The sequence below is a fragment of the Xiphophorus maculatus genome, chromosome 8 (genome assembly GCF_002775205.1).
Source record: "Xiphophorus maculatus strain JP 163 A chromosome 8, X_maculatus-5.0-male, whole genome shotgun sequence".
NCBI classification, from domain to species: domain Eukaryota; kingdom Metazoa; phylum Chordata; class Actinopteri; order Cyprinodontiformes; family Poeciliidae; genus Xiphophorus; species Xiphophorus maculatus.
In genome coordinates this window covers 23,105,051-23,119,188 of record NC_036450.1, presented here as the reverse complement: position 1 = coordinate 23,119,188, position 14,138 = coordinate 23,105,051, and the positions used below count along the sequence as shown (strand labels likewise).

At 41.8% G+C, this 14,138-nt stretch overlaps 1 protein-coding gene across 2 annotated transcripts in view; it reads right to left on the bottom strand.

Moving 5' to 3' along the window:
- Positions 1-14,138, bottom strand: part of lhfpl2 (LHFPL tetraspan subfamily member 2) — a 49,580-nt gene that overhangs the window by 14,052 nt on the left and 21,390 nt on the right. Inside the window, exon 1 of one of the 2 annotated variants that reach the window (XM_005802440.2) lies at positions 1,929-1,975. The exons of the other annotated variant lie outside the window; for it this stretch is intronic. The gene's annotated coding sequence lies outside the window, so the exon portion shown is untranslated. Of the gene's footprint in view, positions 1-1,928; positions 1,976-14,138 lie in introns of those variants that run through there. 2 annotated transcript variants of the gene reach the window in all.

The following is a 14,138-nucleotide window of genomic DNA, read 5'->3' as shown; positions in this document are numbered from 1 at the left end:
CTCGCAATACCAAAATATGACTAAAGTTCTCGTAAAAAAGCCAGGTTCAGAGATTGTTGTTTATCTGCATTGAATATGATGTCATCTGACAAAAATAATAGTGAAGTTTCTTTTAGCTGGTTTTAAGATGGTATTGTGGTAACATTTTTTACAGCATAGAAAAGAAATCAAGAGCTGATAGACAAGACAATTGTGCAGTAATGTGGTAAACATTTTATCTTACTACTTAAGCTGAAGTTGGTACAAGATTCACAACTTTATATTTGGTAGTAAGCTAAAGCGCAGCAGCGTTACAATACACCCAATTCACAAGAGTAGTCTTTCCATATTACTGAATTCATGAAAAGACTTTAGCGAAGCTTTGGGAAACATTTGCAGGGTTTTTTTTTTCTCCACGAACTACAAACATTGTTTTCAATAATGAGTCTAGAGTATTATGGGTCAGATTTTTATACAAATCTAACTTTAGGAGTGTCCTAACACTTAAAAAAAGATTGAAAATGCTCTTTTACCCCTAAAAGGCAGCTCAGTCTTTCTGGTTTGATAGATTTTGTGCCTAAAGACAGTCCCAGCGCTTCTAAATTATTCCTATCATTTGTCACTCTCACAACATTTTTCTATCGTGAACTCAAATTGAACGACTCAAAACATTTCTTCAAGGACTTAAGTAACTGTTGCCAACCAATTGGATGATGAGTCTTTCTTAGTCGACTCTTGGTGGAATGAGATAGTCCAAGAACTACTTCCTTGCTTACTTCAAACTAAAAGTTTCAAACATACAACAGGAATCAAGGGGTCAAGTTTGAAAAAACTATTTTAGGCTGACAGCAATTGGACACAGGATAAGGAAATTGAGGAAATCGCAAGATACTTAAGGCCTCCCTAAGATATTTACAGTGGACCCCAATATTCAATGGATTAGAAACCACAACCACCCGAGAACAGCTGAAGTTAGCCAAACCTCTCAAAGAAATGCATATAATCGCTTCTTTCAATAGTTCGAACACCAGTTATACGTTAATATGTACAACCAAGCAGGACCAGGGAAAGCAGAGGGTACTCCTGGTTCTGGATTATTTCACTCTGAACCCGTTTAAAGCCTCTAGGAGCACACCTCCTGTTCAGACGGCCCACAGAGTTGCTCTCTTTCCACTTCAACAACACAGCAGGAAGCGCCTTTCCACAGTACCACCGACAGGAAGCAATCTGCATATCTATGGACTTGTCAGGACTGGAGTCGCGCGTCACCATGGTGAGTGTTTGTTTAGGGCTGGTGGAAGAGTTAAGAGGGAGTCAATCCATCAGGGGAGCTCAAACGTCCACCACTAAAACTCATCCAGCGCCGCTACAGATAACTAGATTTCTTCGCTTTCACATCGATTCCTTTGTACCACGCAAGGAAAGCAATGACATAAAACAAAAGGGGTGTTTATAATCTGCAAGGATGTGTTTGAATGAGAGGCCCCAGCAGCCGCTGAGAGGGAATGCAGGAAGCTGCCGGTCACCGAGGGCATTAGACCGGCAGTAGCGACGTCTGGTGAAATCACGTCAAGGAAAATCTACAAAGAGTCTCAAAACTCTGCAACAATGACGAAGTCGTTCTCTTGCAAAGAAAACACAGTTGTCATGTATAACTGTGGCCCACACAAAAGCCTCGGTCCTGATATTCTTTAAGGAAAATTACAGACTGGCATGGTAGTAATGACATCACAGGTCAGATTTTCCACCCTGACGAAGCGAATCTGTCCCAACTTTTCTGCACATCTGCTCAACATTCACTGCAGTTCAAATTAAAGGCGTAAACTTTCTATTATGTCACATCAGCCAAGAAGTTTCACAAAATCTCCTAGAAACCTGGAGAGCTATCTCAGTTAAACGAAGAACTCAGCACAAGAAAATGAGAGCGAAAATCCGGGTAACAGTCCGACCTGTCTCCATCGGTCTCCTCCAGTTCTCCATGAGATGTTGCTCCTCTGCAATGACTCTCCTCTCTTGCACACACACTTTAAAACCGTCCCCTCCCGCTCCGACTGCGGGACCCTCCCCTCGTCCCTCCTCCAGGACAGCCGAGCCACGTCTGATTGGCCGAGCCTGCAGCTGGAGCTGCGCGACTTGAGAGGGTCCACATGGTGGCCATATTTCAGCAGAGAATCTGGGTTAAAAAAACAAAGCGGCGGAGCAGCAGAAGGGCTCGCTTTCCTTTTCCCTTTCAGTCTCAGTTTCTCTCACCTTCTCCCTCGTCAACCGAGGCGAACATCTCACCACCAGTTCACAAAGGAGTTTACACTTTAAGAGTACCCCACAAAACACAGTTGTGGATAAAAATCACACTGTTCTTTGGGTAGTAAATAATAATAAATTGTACACAAAGCATCTTTTCCACTCACAGTGCCATTTTATAGCACAATCAAGTTACTGTTACCTTCAGTTGTCATAAAAATGTTGTATGTATCAAATAAGATTTAAACAAAATTAAATATCTCTGTCTCTTTAAAGCTGCTCTTTCTGAAATTCCGCCTTCAGGAAGTCATCACAACATGGCTCGTCTCTTAACCCCTTAACAAAGTTTTTTACCAGCGTTGCACAGAGAAGAAGCTCGTATGTTGAGCTCAGCAGATGTGTAGTTCCATCAGGCGTTTGCTAATTGCTGCTGGCTAGTCTGAAGGAGCTGAATGGGGGGAGAGGTGCTTTGTGAGCCGGAAACGCTGAAGATTAGAAACTGCAGCTCTGAGGAGGAGCTGCGTCTCCAAGGCGGAGCTAGATGTTTTGCGCAGCTGAATGGTTGCCATGGAGATGAAGGGATTTCTCAAACATGCATGAAAGAATCAAGGCAAATCTCCAGGTATATTTTTGATGAGGGAATAATATTATTGCACGATGTAGAGCTCAAAAAAGTCAATTTTACACAATTCTGCTCCTTTAATTTGTCCATTTTTATATCTGTGTAAGCCTTAATTAGTTGTAATATTAATCAGCAGTTTACATTTCAAACCAATATAGTTCAGCTCAAAATTGAAAAATTTCCTTTTAAAGTTATTTCATCTATCTGGACGAAATTGTCAAAGATTAGGGTCTCAAAGACCTAATGTGCATTACCAAAAATAATAAATAAAAAAAGGTGGGAAAATGTCAAAAGCCAGTCTGAATTTACACAGGGTTTCCTATATGGGTTTTATTGCTGTTGTGCCACTAAAGAGTTTTCCACTCCATTTTCCTCAAAAACGAGAATACGCTACTTTCACAGTAGCTAAATATGTTAGAGAACAATTCCTTGAGTCACTTTGTAAAACAGAGCGCCAAGTACATATTCTTAATCTTTACACAAACTTTACTTGAACTTGGATAGTAAAATATTGCAAATATTTTCTGCTTTTGCAATTTTACAAACCGTTCATTCTGTAAACTTTGCAGGGACTCAAACCCCATCTGGTCGAAGTCGCTGTTAACCAAACCCTGAACCACAACACACACCGATCCCCTTACATCCTCCTCCTTCAGCCCTGTGTAAACATGTGACGGCCTGATTTGTTAATTGACTGGTTTAGCAGATGGCTTCATATCTGACTAATGCTTTTCCTTTCTCCGGCTGGTGGGAGAAAAGTCTCCCAGGACTGCTTACAGCAGCAGCGAGTGCATTCGGCCAACAGTGCCGTCAGCTCTGCAGCGTTTGACTCACAAACGAGTTCCATATGAAGGCGGAAAAAAAGGGGGCCGACGCGAACAGGAAGAGAGGCCGAGAAGTTGATCAACGCGCAACAGGAAGCTTGAAAAGGAAGATCGTCCTGTCAGGCTGAGAGAAAGCCTGGCTGTTCAAAAAACAGTTCAAAAACTGTTTTGAAACGAGAAAGTCTGTAAACTCAAACTAGTAAAAGTTCTCCTGTGACCCGTTTCTATTAAACCCTGGTGCCTCATTGTAATGCTGTGGTTATGTTGGATGTATGAGAAGAGGTTAATGGGCCATTTAAAAGCTGCACACTCTTAACTAAAATGTCTCAGCATATCACAAATGTGCAGTTTCTCCAAAAAAACAAAACACACAGGCTGTTCACTAAGCCCGCTCAGTTAATCCTATTGATGCCGGCCAACTTTCTGTTTTTTTGCGCTGGATGCAAAGTTTACAATGCCAACGCTGGAGATTTACCTCTCCTTTCATCTCCGTAAGCAATTGCTTCTTGCACTCGCACTAAAAACAGCGATTTATTGTTTTGGCCAATTAAAAGAAACAAGAGGCTTTTGTAACTCGCATGATAATCAAGCTATGTATACACTCTCTTTGGTCAAACGGCAAGCTTCTAACGCCTCCAGATTTTGTTGAAGCTTACGACGACTATAATCCTACTGTCAAAAAAGCATCAAAACAGTACAAACTGCTTTGAAAAATTATGATATCCAGGGTGAAATAATTAACAGCAACCTAAAACTGCTAAAAAAGTGAAACGGTCCTTTTATTTACTATGAATAGAGATCAGGATTCAACGTTAGCTTCGTTAGCATGCCACGGTGTAACACTGCGAGGCGTCCACCTCCCGTTGACTGCATATCCAAGTAAGCAACAGGAAACATACTGGCAATGTTTTCGAGCACATAGATAGAAAACCTTTTAGTTATTTTTTTTAAGTGCTGCTTGCTGATATCCTGGGACATGAGCCACTTTAACCATATGGGAAACTGCTACTGGACCAAATGAAAAGCTTCAAATCAGATACCAACTTCAGCACCAACACCCACCAGAATGTATGGCAGTACAGTGGACCCACAGTCACAAATACTTTAAATCCACGGACACTAGTGGAGAAACTCTCTAAAAGACGTATAACTGTCCATCTATATATTCCCAACATCAAATATGCCTTATTATCCGTTAATGCGAACAGTGTTGACAGTCTTAGCACTACGGCAGAAGCTAACATTTACAGTCTTTCTTATCTCCACTCTTGAGGGTACAGGCAATAACTTGGTGCCTTGGTTTGGCACCAAGAAAGTAGCAAATACAAGGGCAACTGGATTGCCCATAGCGTGTCAAGTGGCATTGCGGCTAGGTATTTCAGCTTCCCAAGATGCTTTTTCTTTCAAATATTGTAGATATTTTCCATGAAAAAAAAATTCTGCGGACCTGTGAATTTTGGAGTTAGAAATTCACGACCAAGTGAATTCACAAATGGTTAGCGGCGAACTATATTTTCTTCACACTGGGGACGGCGCTGTTTTTCATTGACCAAACGTGCCCAAGAAAACTTTTGTTTTTATCGACCAAATCTGTTTATTCCTAACTTTCTTTCGGACTAAAGAGAAGACAACAACCAGTTTCTGCGGTGCTTCATTGTTTTCATGTGCTAAAGTGTCTTGCCATTTACAGCCATAAACAAAAAAATATCTTATTTCATTTCTCAACATGCACAGAAAAATCTGTGACTTAGTGCATTTGTGGTTTCAGTTTAGAAACCCACCGTGACTGCAGTCTGCTTATATCCTCCACGCCTCCAGAACCTCGCTTTTAGCAGACCCGGTTCCACTACTCCGTCTAGGTGCTTTGAACTCGCTATTCATGCCAAGATTTGACCACAAATCATCTTCCAAAACAGAGAGAGAAGACATCTGTGGAGCTGAAGTGAGAGCGAAGACGATCTGACAAGTTTCCTCCAGCGGTAATGGGAGCTCGGGCTCTCACATCAAAGACCGGAGGATCGGACAGGAGGAAAGACCCACATGTCAGGCCAACGCGTCATTCACACAGAGTCAGCCGAGTGGCCCGTGATGTTGCTGGTCATTCATCTTCCCCCCCGTCACACTTCGGTCAGCGGAGTCAGGTAGATCTGAAGAGAGACGACGACTGTGAAGCAAAGCAGGGCAGCAAACAGCTAACAAGTAACAGGTCGGACAACGAAATCAACCCGGCAGGTTAGCCAAGATGTCTGCGAAGATAATTTATTGAGTGACCAGAACATGAAACGCCAGGCTCTGTTTTGAATAAGGCATGGAAGGGATGGCAATTCAGGAATTACAGTTATTGATTGACCAAACATGCCGAATTGTCTGATTCAGAGAAAATGTGAATATTACATTGGCAGAGGAAATAAAAAGTGTATATGTTTGACATTAGTATATCAAAGTAGTAAAATAAGCAAGATGTTTGGTGTTTCTGTGGAGCGTTGAGCTCTGAAGTTTAAAAAGCTGCCCCCTGCTGGCTAAAAGAAATCTGAAAGTCACATCCAGTGCCTTGTAAACAATTCATACACCTTAAACTTTTCACATTTTTTTCATTTTGCATTGACCGTTGCAACGGTCAATGTATTTCAGTGGGATTTTGTGTGACAGACCAACATAAAGTAGCAGATAGTTGTGAAGTGAAAGGGAAATTTCTTTTTGGGATCAATAAAGCACTTTGAACTGCCTTGATGCTGAAAAAGTGCTATATAAATAAAACTCCTTCTGAATTTGAATGATGCATCTTTCATTGTTTTCTACAAGTACAACTCGGGTAAGTGTTAGTTGCATAAGTATTCAGACCTCTTAACTTTAATACTTCTAGAGAAATGAAAGTCCAAACAACCTAATAAAGAAGAAAGCGATTTAGTTTAGATTTATGTCCTGATCTGAACCCAAACAGAAATTCAGGCCAGGTTCGGGTCGGGTTGCACATCTAGGACAAAGAAAGCCAAATGCACAATATAAAGTTGTGTTAATCTACTAATTACAGTCCAAGTAGAGGAATAGATAGTTTAACTTCTTGATGAAATAAACGTAGGTGAGAGTTACTTGGGTGCAGAAGTTCATCAGACTGAAACGAGTGCATTGCACTGCGGTAACACGTGTCTCCCCTCCTCTCAACCACTCATTACAGATAATTTGCACCTGACTCACCCTGCAGCTACAACAAGCAACAAAATGGAGCTAAAGCTGGAAACACAGAAGTCACGCTGCTGGGTTGGGCCTATCACTAAAGTTAGTCGGGTCAGATTGGGCTCGAACACAATGCCTCCAGGCTCGGGCCGGGTCTGCAAAAGACTTCCAACTGAGGTCAAGGGTCACCTTCCAGCAGAACAATGACTCTAAACAGCCAGAGCTATTTTGGAATGCTTCAGGTCAAACTATTTTTGTGTATAATAGCGGCCCAGTCAAAGCAAAGACCTAAATCCAACAGAAAATCTGCGACAAGGATCTATTTCGACTATTTGTTGGAGATTGAGCTATTCTGCAAAGAAGAATGGGAAGAGATTCCAGTCTTTAGAAGAAACCCCAACAGACTTACCAAGAGGGAACGAATTCAAACAAATGGCACTCTTTTCTCACTTTTACATGATGAAAATGATTAAGGTGTTGTTAATGTAAATTCATTTTCTTTTTTATATATATACCCAATCCCAAATTTATGCTTAAGACAGAAAGAAAAACTACTTTAGAAAGAACTAAAATTGAAACCAGCGTAACCAAAAGCTTTGTTTTGGCCCGTGTCGAAACAATATTTCCGGACATTCCTCATATCTCAATGAGGTTTTTATCGCCACGTGTTTTCAATCGGAGGTGCGCCTGCTGGCCCGTGTTGCATCGCTCCTCGGCCCGGCCGCCGCAAGGACACCAAGAAACGGAGCGGCAAGAAGGATTTATGGAACCATATGGATCGATTCAGTCATGAACTCCTCCGAGAGATTACAGAGTTTCCATTTTCTTTTGAGAAGGGAAATTGGATGACGATTGCTTTACAAATTCCTAAAACAGCAGAGCGACCGAGACAAAGGGACCGTCTGCCATCATGCTGGGGCTTAATTTAAAGTGAATGTCCTCGCTGTGTCTCCTTTCGGCTCTGTTTGGCATTTCCCCGCCCTCAGAAAACCTCCAGCAACAGATACGCAGCGACAAATCCAGTCCTCGGCGCTACACGTCTGCGGTGCAATGGAGGTCTGAGCTGAGTTTGAATCGCGCAGAGAGAGGCTGCTGCACATCTGGTCCCGTCAAGAACCCATCAGCCACCACATGGAGACAGATGTTTGACATACACACACAGAAGAAGAAGAAGAAAAATTTAACCGAACCTACAGATCAAGTCAAGCTGGATGCTCCTTTTAATCATTGTTGTTACAATAAAAGAAGTGATTCAGAATGCACATGTTTTCTTATAGTAATATGAAGCCATATTTATATAAGGGTTGCGCACAGACAGAGCAGAACTTCACAGATGTAAATATCATTTAAAGCTACTCACCAGAATTTTCTGTCAAATCAACTAAGCTCACTTTATGTGTAGTTTTCCCACCTAGAGAGCCATATATAAAGATCACATGTTTTTTTTTTATTAATGGATTTATAATTATTCAGTGTAAAGAAAATCTACCCTACCACAACCATGCTTCCATGTGCCACTGGTGACATCACAAAAGGCAACTGATAAGTCCTTTCGAATGTCGATTTGTATTTCTCGTGTTTTCCGTCTACGTCTATCTGAACATAATCAAACTTCCGTAACACTTGTTCACATGTGATTTTAGTTGCGTTTCTTATTCAAGCCGCTCAGTTTGGGTATTTGCAGTCGACGAGGTTGACCAAGAGCGGTGCCTCTGAATTTGGACACATCCAGTGTAGAGCTAGCATTAGCATCTTTTTGAGCCTCTGTCAGCTTTTGAATTCAAAAAGGTTTTTTTATTATTATTATTATTATTGGTTGAAATTCTGAAGAGGAAATCTGTACTTCATTACTCAGCTGTGTTTTTGTTGTAATTTCCACATCAATGACGACAACCTGAGCAATGATGATTTAAGTTTTTACAATAGAAAATCCTCCAACCCAACCTGGGCAAATGTGAAAAAACGTAGTACAACACAGAACAATAATAAGACTTTTTTTCAAAATACTTACTGCATTTTGAAGTGTTATCTGTACGGCGTGTTTAATTTATGAACCAACAAGGGAGCATGGCTGGATCATAAACATGCAGATGTGTCGAAGGTGAGAAAATCCCTGCAGGACAGGAGCGTGGGAAAGAAATAGAGCACACGAGTGTTGAACAGACCCACAGTGTAGCTTTTCGGCCCTTTAGGGCGTGCACCTGCCAGAGGTGTGGGGCGTACCCGTCCAACACGCAGGATCAAGTAAGGAAAAGCACCTCTGACTGTGAGGAATAGTTGGATGACTTGTAGAGAAAACAATCTTAAGTATCCCACAAATCTTGTTTTACAGCACACAGTTACACGGTACATAATAAAAACTGCACACATGGATCTAAATGGGGAGGGAAACATGAATATTTCTCTTTTATCTTTTAGTATATGGTTACTGTCTCCCCTGAAAACATCTGTTTATGCAGTCCGACCGACTGTACGTCAGAGCGGTTGAGAGCTGACAGGGAGCAGGAGTCGTTCTCCTCAGGGATGCGGAGGAGGTGGGAGAAAGGGGAAACCTTCAAATAAGCCTCTGAGGGAGGAAGGTCAACAATGCCTCATCTCCTCACACTGACCAAAAACACCCGCGGTCCAATGAGCCCGCGCAGGAAGGAGGCACAAAACAAAAGACCATCTGACATTTTTTTTTTTCCCCCTCCGGCCTCAAAGTGGGTGGTCAGCCAATTCCGCCACAGACGGAGAAAGGTCCCGGCGACGTCTTGCCCGGAGATCGTTTTGCTGTTTGCCTCTCCCCACTCTGACACCATCTGTATGGCATCAGTGAACAGCTACATATCAACTTGTGGTGTCTGAGCTGAGGGTTAAGGAGGTGGAGCCACAGCAGCAACACAGACATCCATCACAGAGATAGAAGGAGAGAGAGGGAGATAACGATGGGACACGGAGCAAGACGGCAAGAAAGAAAAACATAACTCCTTAAAATACCTACCAACACATCTTGATGTTGTCTTAATTGGGTTAAAACAATACTTTAGGTAACACCTCATCAGCAAAACACATCTACAGTAGACCCAAGCTATATGTAGGGGTTTGGGACCAAAATACACAAGAGCCACCCAAAACACGCTTACAGTTGCCTATTTTAATAGCTTAAAAACCAGATATACCTTCATAGGTTAGGCATTGATACATACAGTGGAAACCGTCTTAGCATTACCACAGAAGCTAACATCTGCAGCCTTTCTTATCTCTGCTCCTGGGGTAACAGCCAATTAGAGCCAAAGGAAACAAATTGCACTCCAGGATTGGCTGGTTTGCAATTGTTAAGGGGTAGCATGTCAAGTAGCATTGCAGCTTGGCATTTCACCTTCCCAAAGCAGGGATCCAGTGTATTAAACCTGTGAGCATGTTTATGTTAGCATTTAGCTTGCTTGACTGTGGTGATGAACTACAGGAGATGTTCACGCAAGTCTTGCTAGGCAACTGAGAACCCGGCTAGGCTAACAACAACCAGTTAAGACTGCAGGTTAACATTTTACACTGTGCCATGCTAACGCCGCGATATTTTCTGCTCACGGGTCAACTTTGTAAAGCAGATGTTAAACATTGAAAACCTGGAGCAAAAATCAAAGGCGTGTAGCTAGCATTTCAAAATGGCACCCACAAAAAGGTGGGAAAACTGGGTTTAATTTGTCTGTTTCATTGTTGAAGAATGTCAGAGCTAGCTTGTAGGGTGTCAGTTTATTATGGCTCTTGTCATTCACTAGTTTTCCACCTGATGTAATTTATTTGGATAAAAATAACCACATAGGAAAATGATTGATCAACATGTACAGTGAGGAGGGGAAGCTACGTGTTTGCCACTGAACAATTCACATTTTATTTTACCCTCAAGTAAAGAGGCGTCCAAAATATATGGCAATGCAGGTGAGCTGCCACTAAACAGAGTCTTTTGCAAATTCATCACCATGGCAGTACTACTCTATGCAACATGCATGGTAAGAAGAAGACTGCAATAAGTGTTAGTTCATGTAAGGACTGTGCATTTAGGATCTTTATCCCTGTAATATATTTGGCCACATTTGTTGTTTAATGCAGCATAAATGTTTTAGATGTTAAATTGGTGGTGAGGTGGTAAAGTCATTAAGCTACAAAACATCAGACCACAGTCACTTTATTATACTTTTATTTTAATATGGCTGTGTGGTTGAAACAAAAGCTTTACATTTTAATTAAATTTCCTCGTTAGCTGGGAAGACGTTAGCACTGTTTATTGCAAATCATATCACTGTGGCAAAATTCACTAATATTATCGCACATTACACCTTTTCCTAAATGTCCACAGCAGGAATTCTTCATTTTGGGGGGTTTTTTAGATTAACTTTCTTAGAGCCTATCTATGCTATAAAAATCTGCATTGTGTACCTTCGTCGTAAATTTACATGCTACCAGTACGAGTATTTCAAAGTGTATCTTTGAAATGGATGCATCATGTTGAGATTTCAGTTTTGGCAGAAGATTGGTTAACTTTCAAACAAAGATATTGACAGCCTGATTTTACATTGTGTTAAATTGATAATATGTTACTATGTGAAAAGTCCCTTTAAAGGGAAACCATTATGTCAAATTGACTTTTTTGAGCTTTATATTAATAATATATGCAAAAGTTAATATTATTGCCTCTTGCATGTGTTCTTTCATGTTTGAGAAACTGTTTAAACTCCTGCGGCAACTACTCAGCTGTGCAAGACGCCTGGGTGGACCTAGCTCCGCCTTTGAGACACAGCGCCTGGTTGAATCTGCAGCTTCTGAGCTTCCGGCTCACAGAGCAACCCTCCATCGCGACTCCCCCACTCAGCTCCTTCAGACTAGCCACCAGCAATTAGCAAACACCTGGTGGAACTGCGCATCTGCTGAGCTCAACATACAAACTACTGCTCAGTGCAACGCTGGTAAAAATGTTGAAGGGTTAATGGAGGAGTATTGCTGTGATGACTTCCTGAAGGCGGAGTTTCAGAAAGTGCAGGAGTTTCTTAAAGAGACAGAGGCCCGATTTCAAGGCGCTAAGGCGATTTCAAGTCAAATTTCTTTTTAGTCATATGTTACTTAATTGTGCTGTAAAATGGCACTATGTGTCTGGAAAACGCATAATACTGCCCCTTTAAGAAATTCTTGACGCATCTTTGCTCTGACAGCTGATTAACTGAAGGAGGACCCCAAACACGCCCTTATGTCAAGGAGCCACAGTATTTGAGGCCCTCAGGTCTATCACTGTTTCCATTATGCTTAGCTGTGACCAGCCTGTACCACAAACAACAAAAAGAGTCCTTCCACTTTAAATCCTATTTTTCTGGGCCAAATTTGAAGGGGGAACAAAGTCATTCCACTAAGATGGACGGACTCAGCGTTTGGTCCCAGACGTGTTGTTCTCCCTTTGTTTTCTGCTCAGGGGAGAGCGAAGTTTAATCCTAACTTCCCCGTAGTTCTGACCTTCCTGCTCCCAGCGGAGTTTCCCACAATAGCACAAAACAAGCTAAACTCCCCCGCAAACGCAGATCTCTGAGCCTGCTTCATCCTAACGCTCCTGGGAGGGAGAGGGGGTCACTCTGGGCTCAACCTGGTCCTCTGCTTCAAATCAAAAAGTAAGCACTGCTGAAAAGCATTGGCAACACCCTCTCTCTCTCTCTCTCTTTCTGATGTTTATCCCTGCTCCCTGCAAAGAAACTCTAGAGTAGCAAGACGTTGGGAGATGAGGTATGAGGACAAATAAGGAGATGGGATGGGGATGTGAGCAAAGGAGAAGTGTGTTGCTATTGTTAGGCTGGTTTCAGGGAGTAAAGTGAGACGTGGAGAGACAACGGCTTACGGACAAAGACGCAAGTGTTGAAGTGTCGAATCGGTCAAGCTCCTTTTTACAAAAACCTGACAGAAACTCGTCCATGTCAGATTATACTACAGCGGTTTCCCACAGCCACAAAATGAGTCCGAAGAAAGCCGATAATATAGGAAGTCGAGGTGGGGGAGGGGGTCATGTTTGATGAATAAATGAACTAAGATATCACCTGGGTGACAAATAGTGACAGAAATAAGATGAAGATGGAAACCAGAACACTGCAGCAAGGACAAGATAACAGGAAGGGAGCTGCTGACACCACGTTTCCCTACTCTAAGCCCATACTACAAACTAGTAGTTTGTTTGTTATGTTAGCCGGGGGCTTTCCAATTCAATGGCCTTCACAGGTGACCCTGCTCATTATTTCCAGCTCCATTGTTTTCACTCTGTTTCAAAAACACTCCCCACTACTTCCTTATTCGCCAGATAAATACACACGATTGATTTGAAGCCTTAGTGAGGAGTACAGGAGTCCCAGTTGAGTCACATTATATGGGTTATGAGACTAGCTTTGCAAGGCGGTGTAAAATATTAGGTTTTATGAGAAGCTAGGAATAAACAAACTTCAGACAGTCTGAATTTGAAACGCATCAAATTCAGAGTTTTGATGTTTGAATTTGAAGAATAATTTACATCCCTTTTTGCAGAGCATTAGAATCAGCTAAAAAAATACCCACAACAATGATGCTACTGTCACCATGCTCAGCAATACGTAGGATGTTGTTGATTTTCTAAGGTCATGCGTTACTTTTCTAATCATAATTCTTGCCACTGTGACCAAATACAGTGCCCCTCCCACCTGTTTGTGGTTCAGTATTTGCAGATTTTGCTGTGGAACATAAACCCTGGTCATTTGCAAACTTTTTCATAGAGCATATTGAAAGTATTCCAATGAAAATGCACCTTTGGAAATGGAAATTGCTAGGTGCAATGCCACTTGCTAAGACGCTATGATAAAATGCCTATAATACAATGATAATGTCTTCACTGACAGTCTGAGTTTGGACTGATTGTAAGTGACAGACTTTGTAGGCAGACGGATGTTGGCCAACATGTGCTAGAACCATTGAGGCCGTGGGAACAGATGGTATTTCCACTTGGAAGAAGTGTCAGGAACCCCAATATTACCATCACAAGAATAGCAGGAAGCTGTGTTTGCCTTTGTGTCGTCTTTCTCCAAAGGAAAAGCTTTACTCTGGACTCACAGGCCAGTCAGAAACCCACTTACCAGCAGAAATGTGTACACCTTAAAAGTTTCTCTTTGTTGCACTAGCATAATCTTACATTGGATGGTTTAGAGAAAATGTACTTTAATTCGAGGAAAGTCATTCAAGTCTCAGGTGCAACTTTAACTGGAACAAAGGACATTTATGCCCACTGTCAACTATTGTGGAGGTTTCTAAAATCTTCG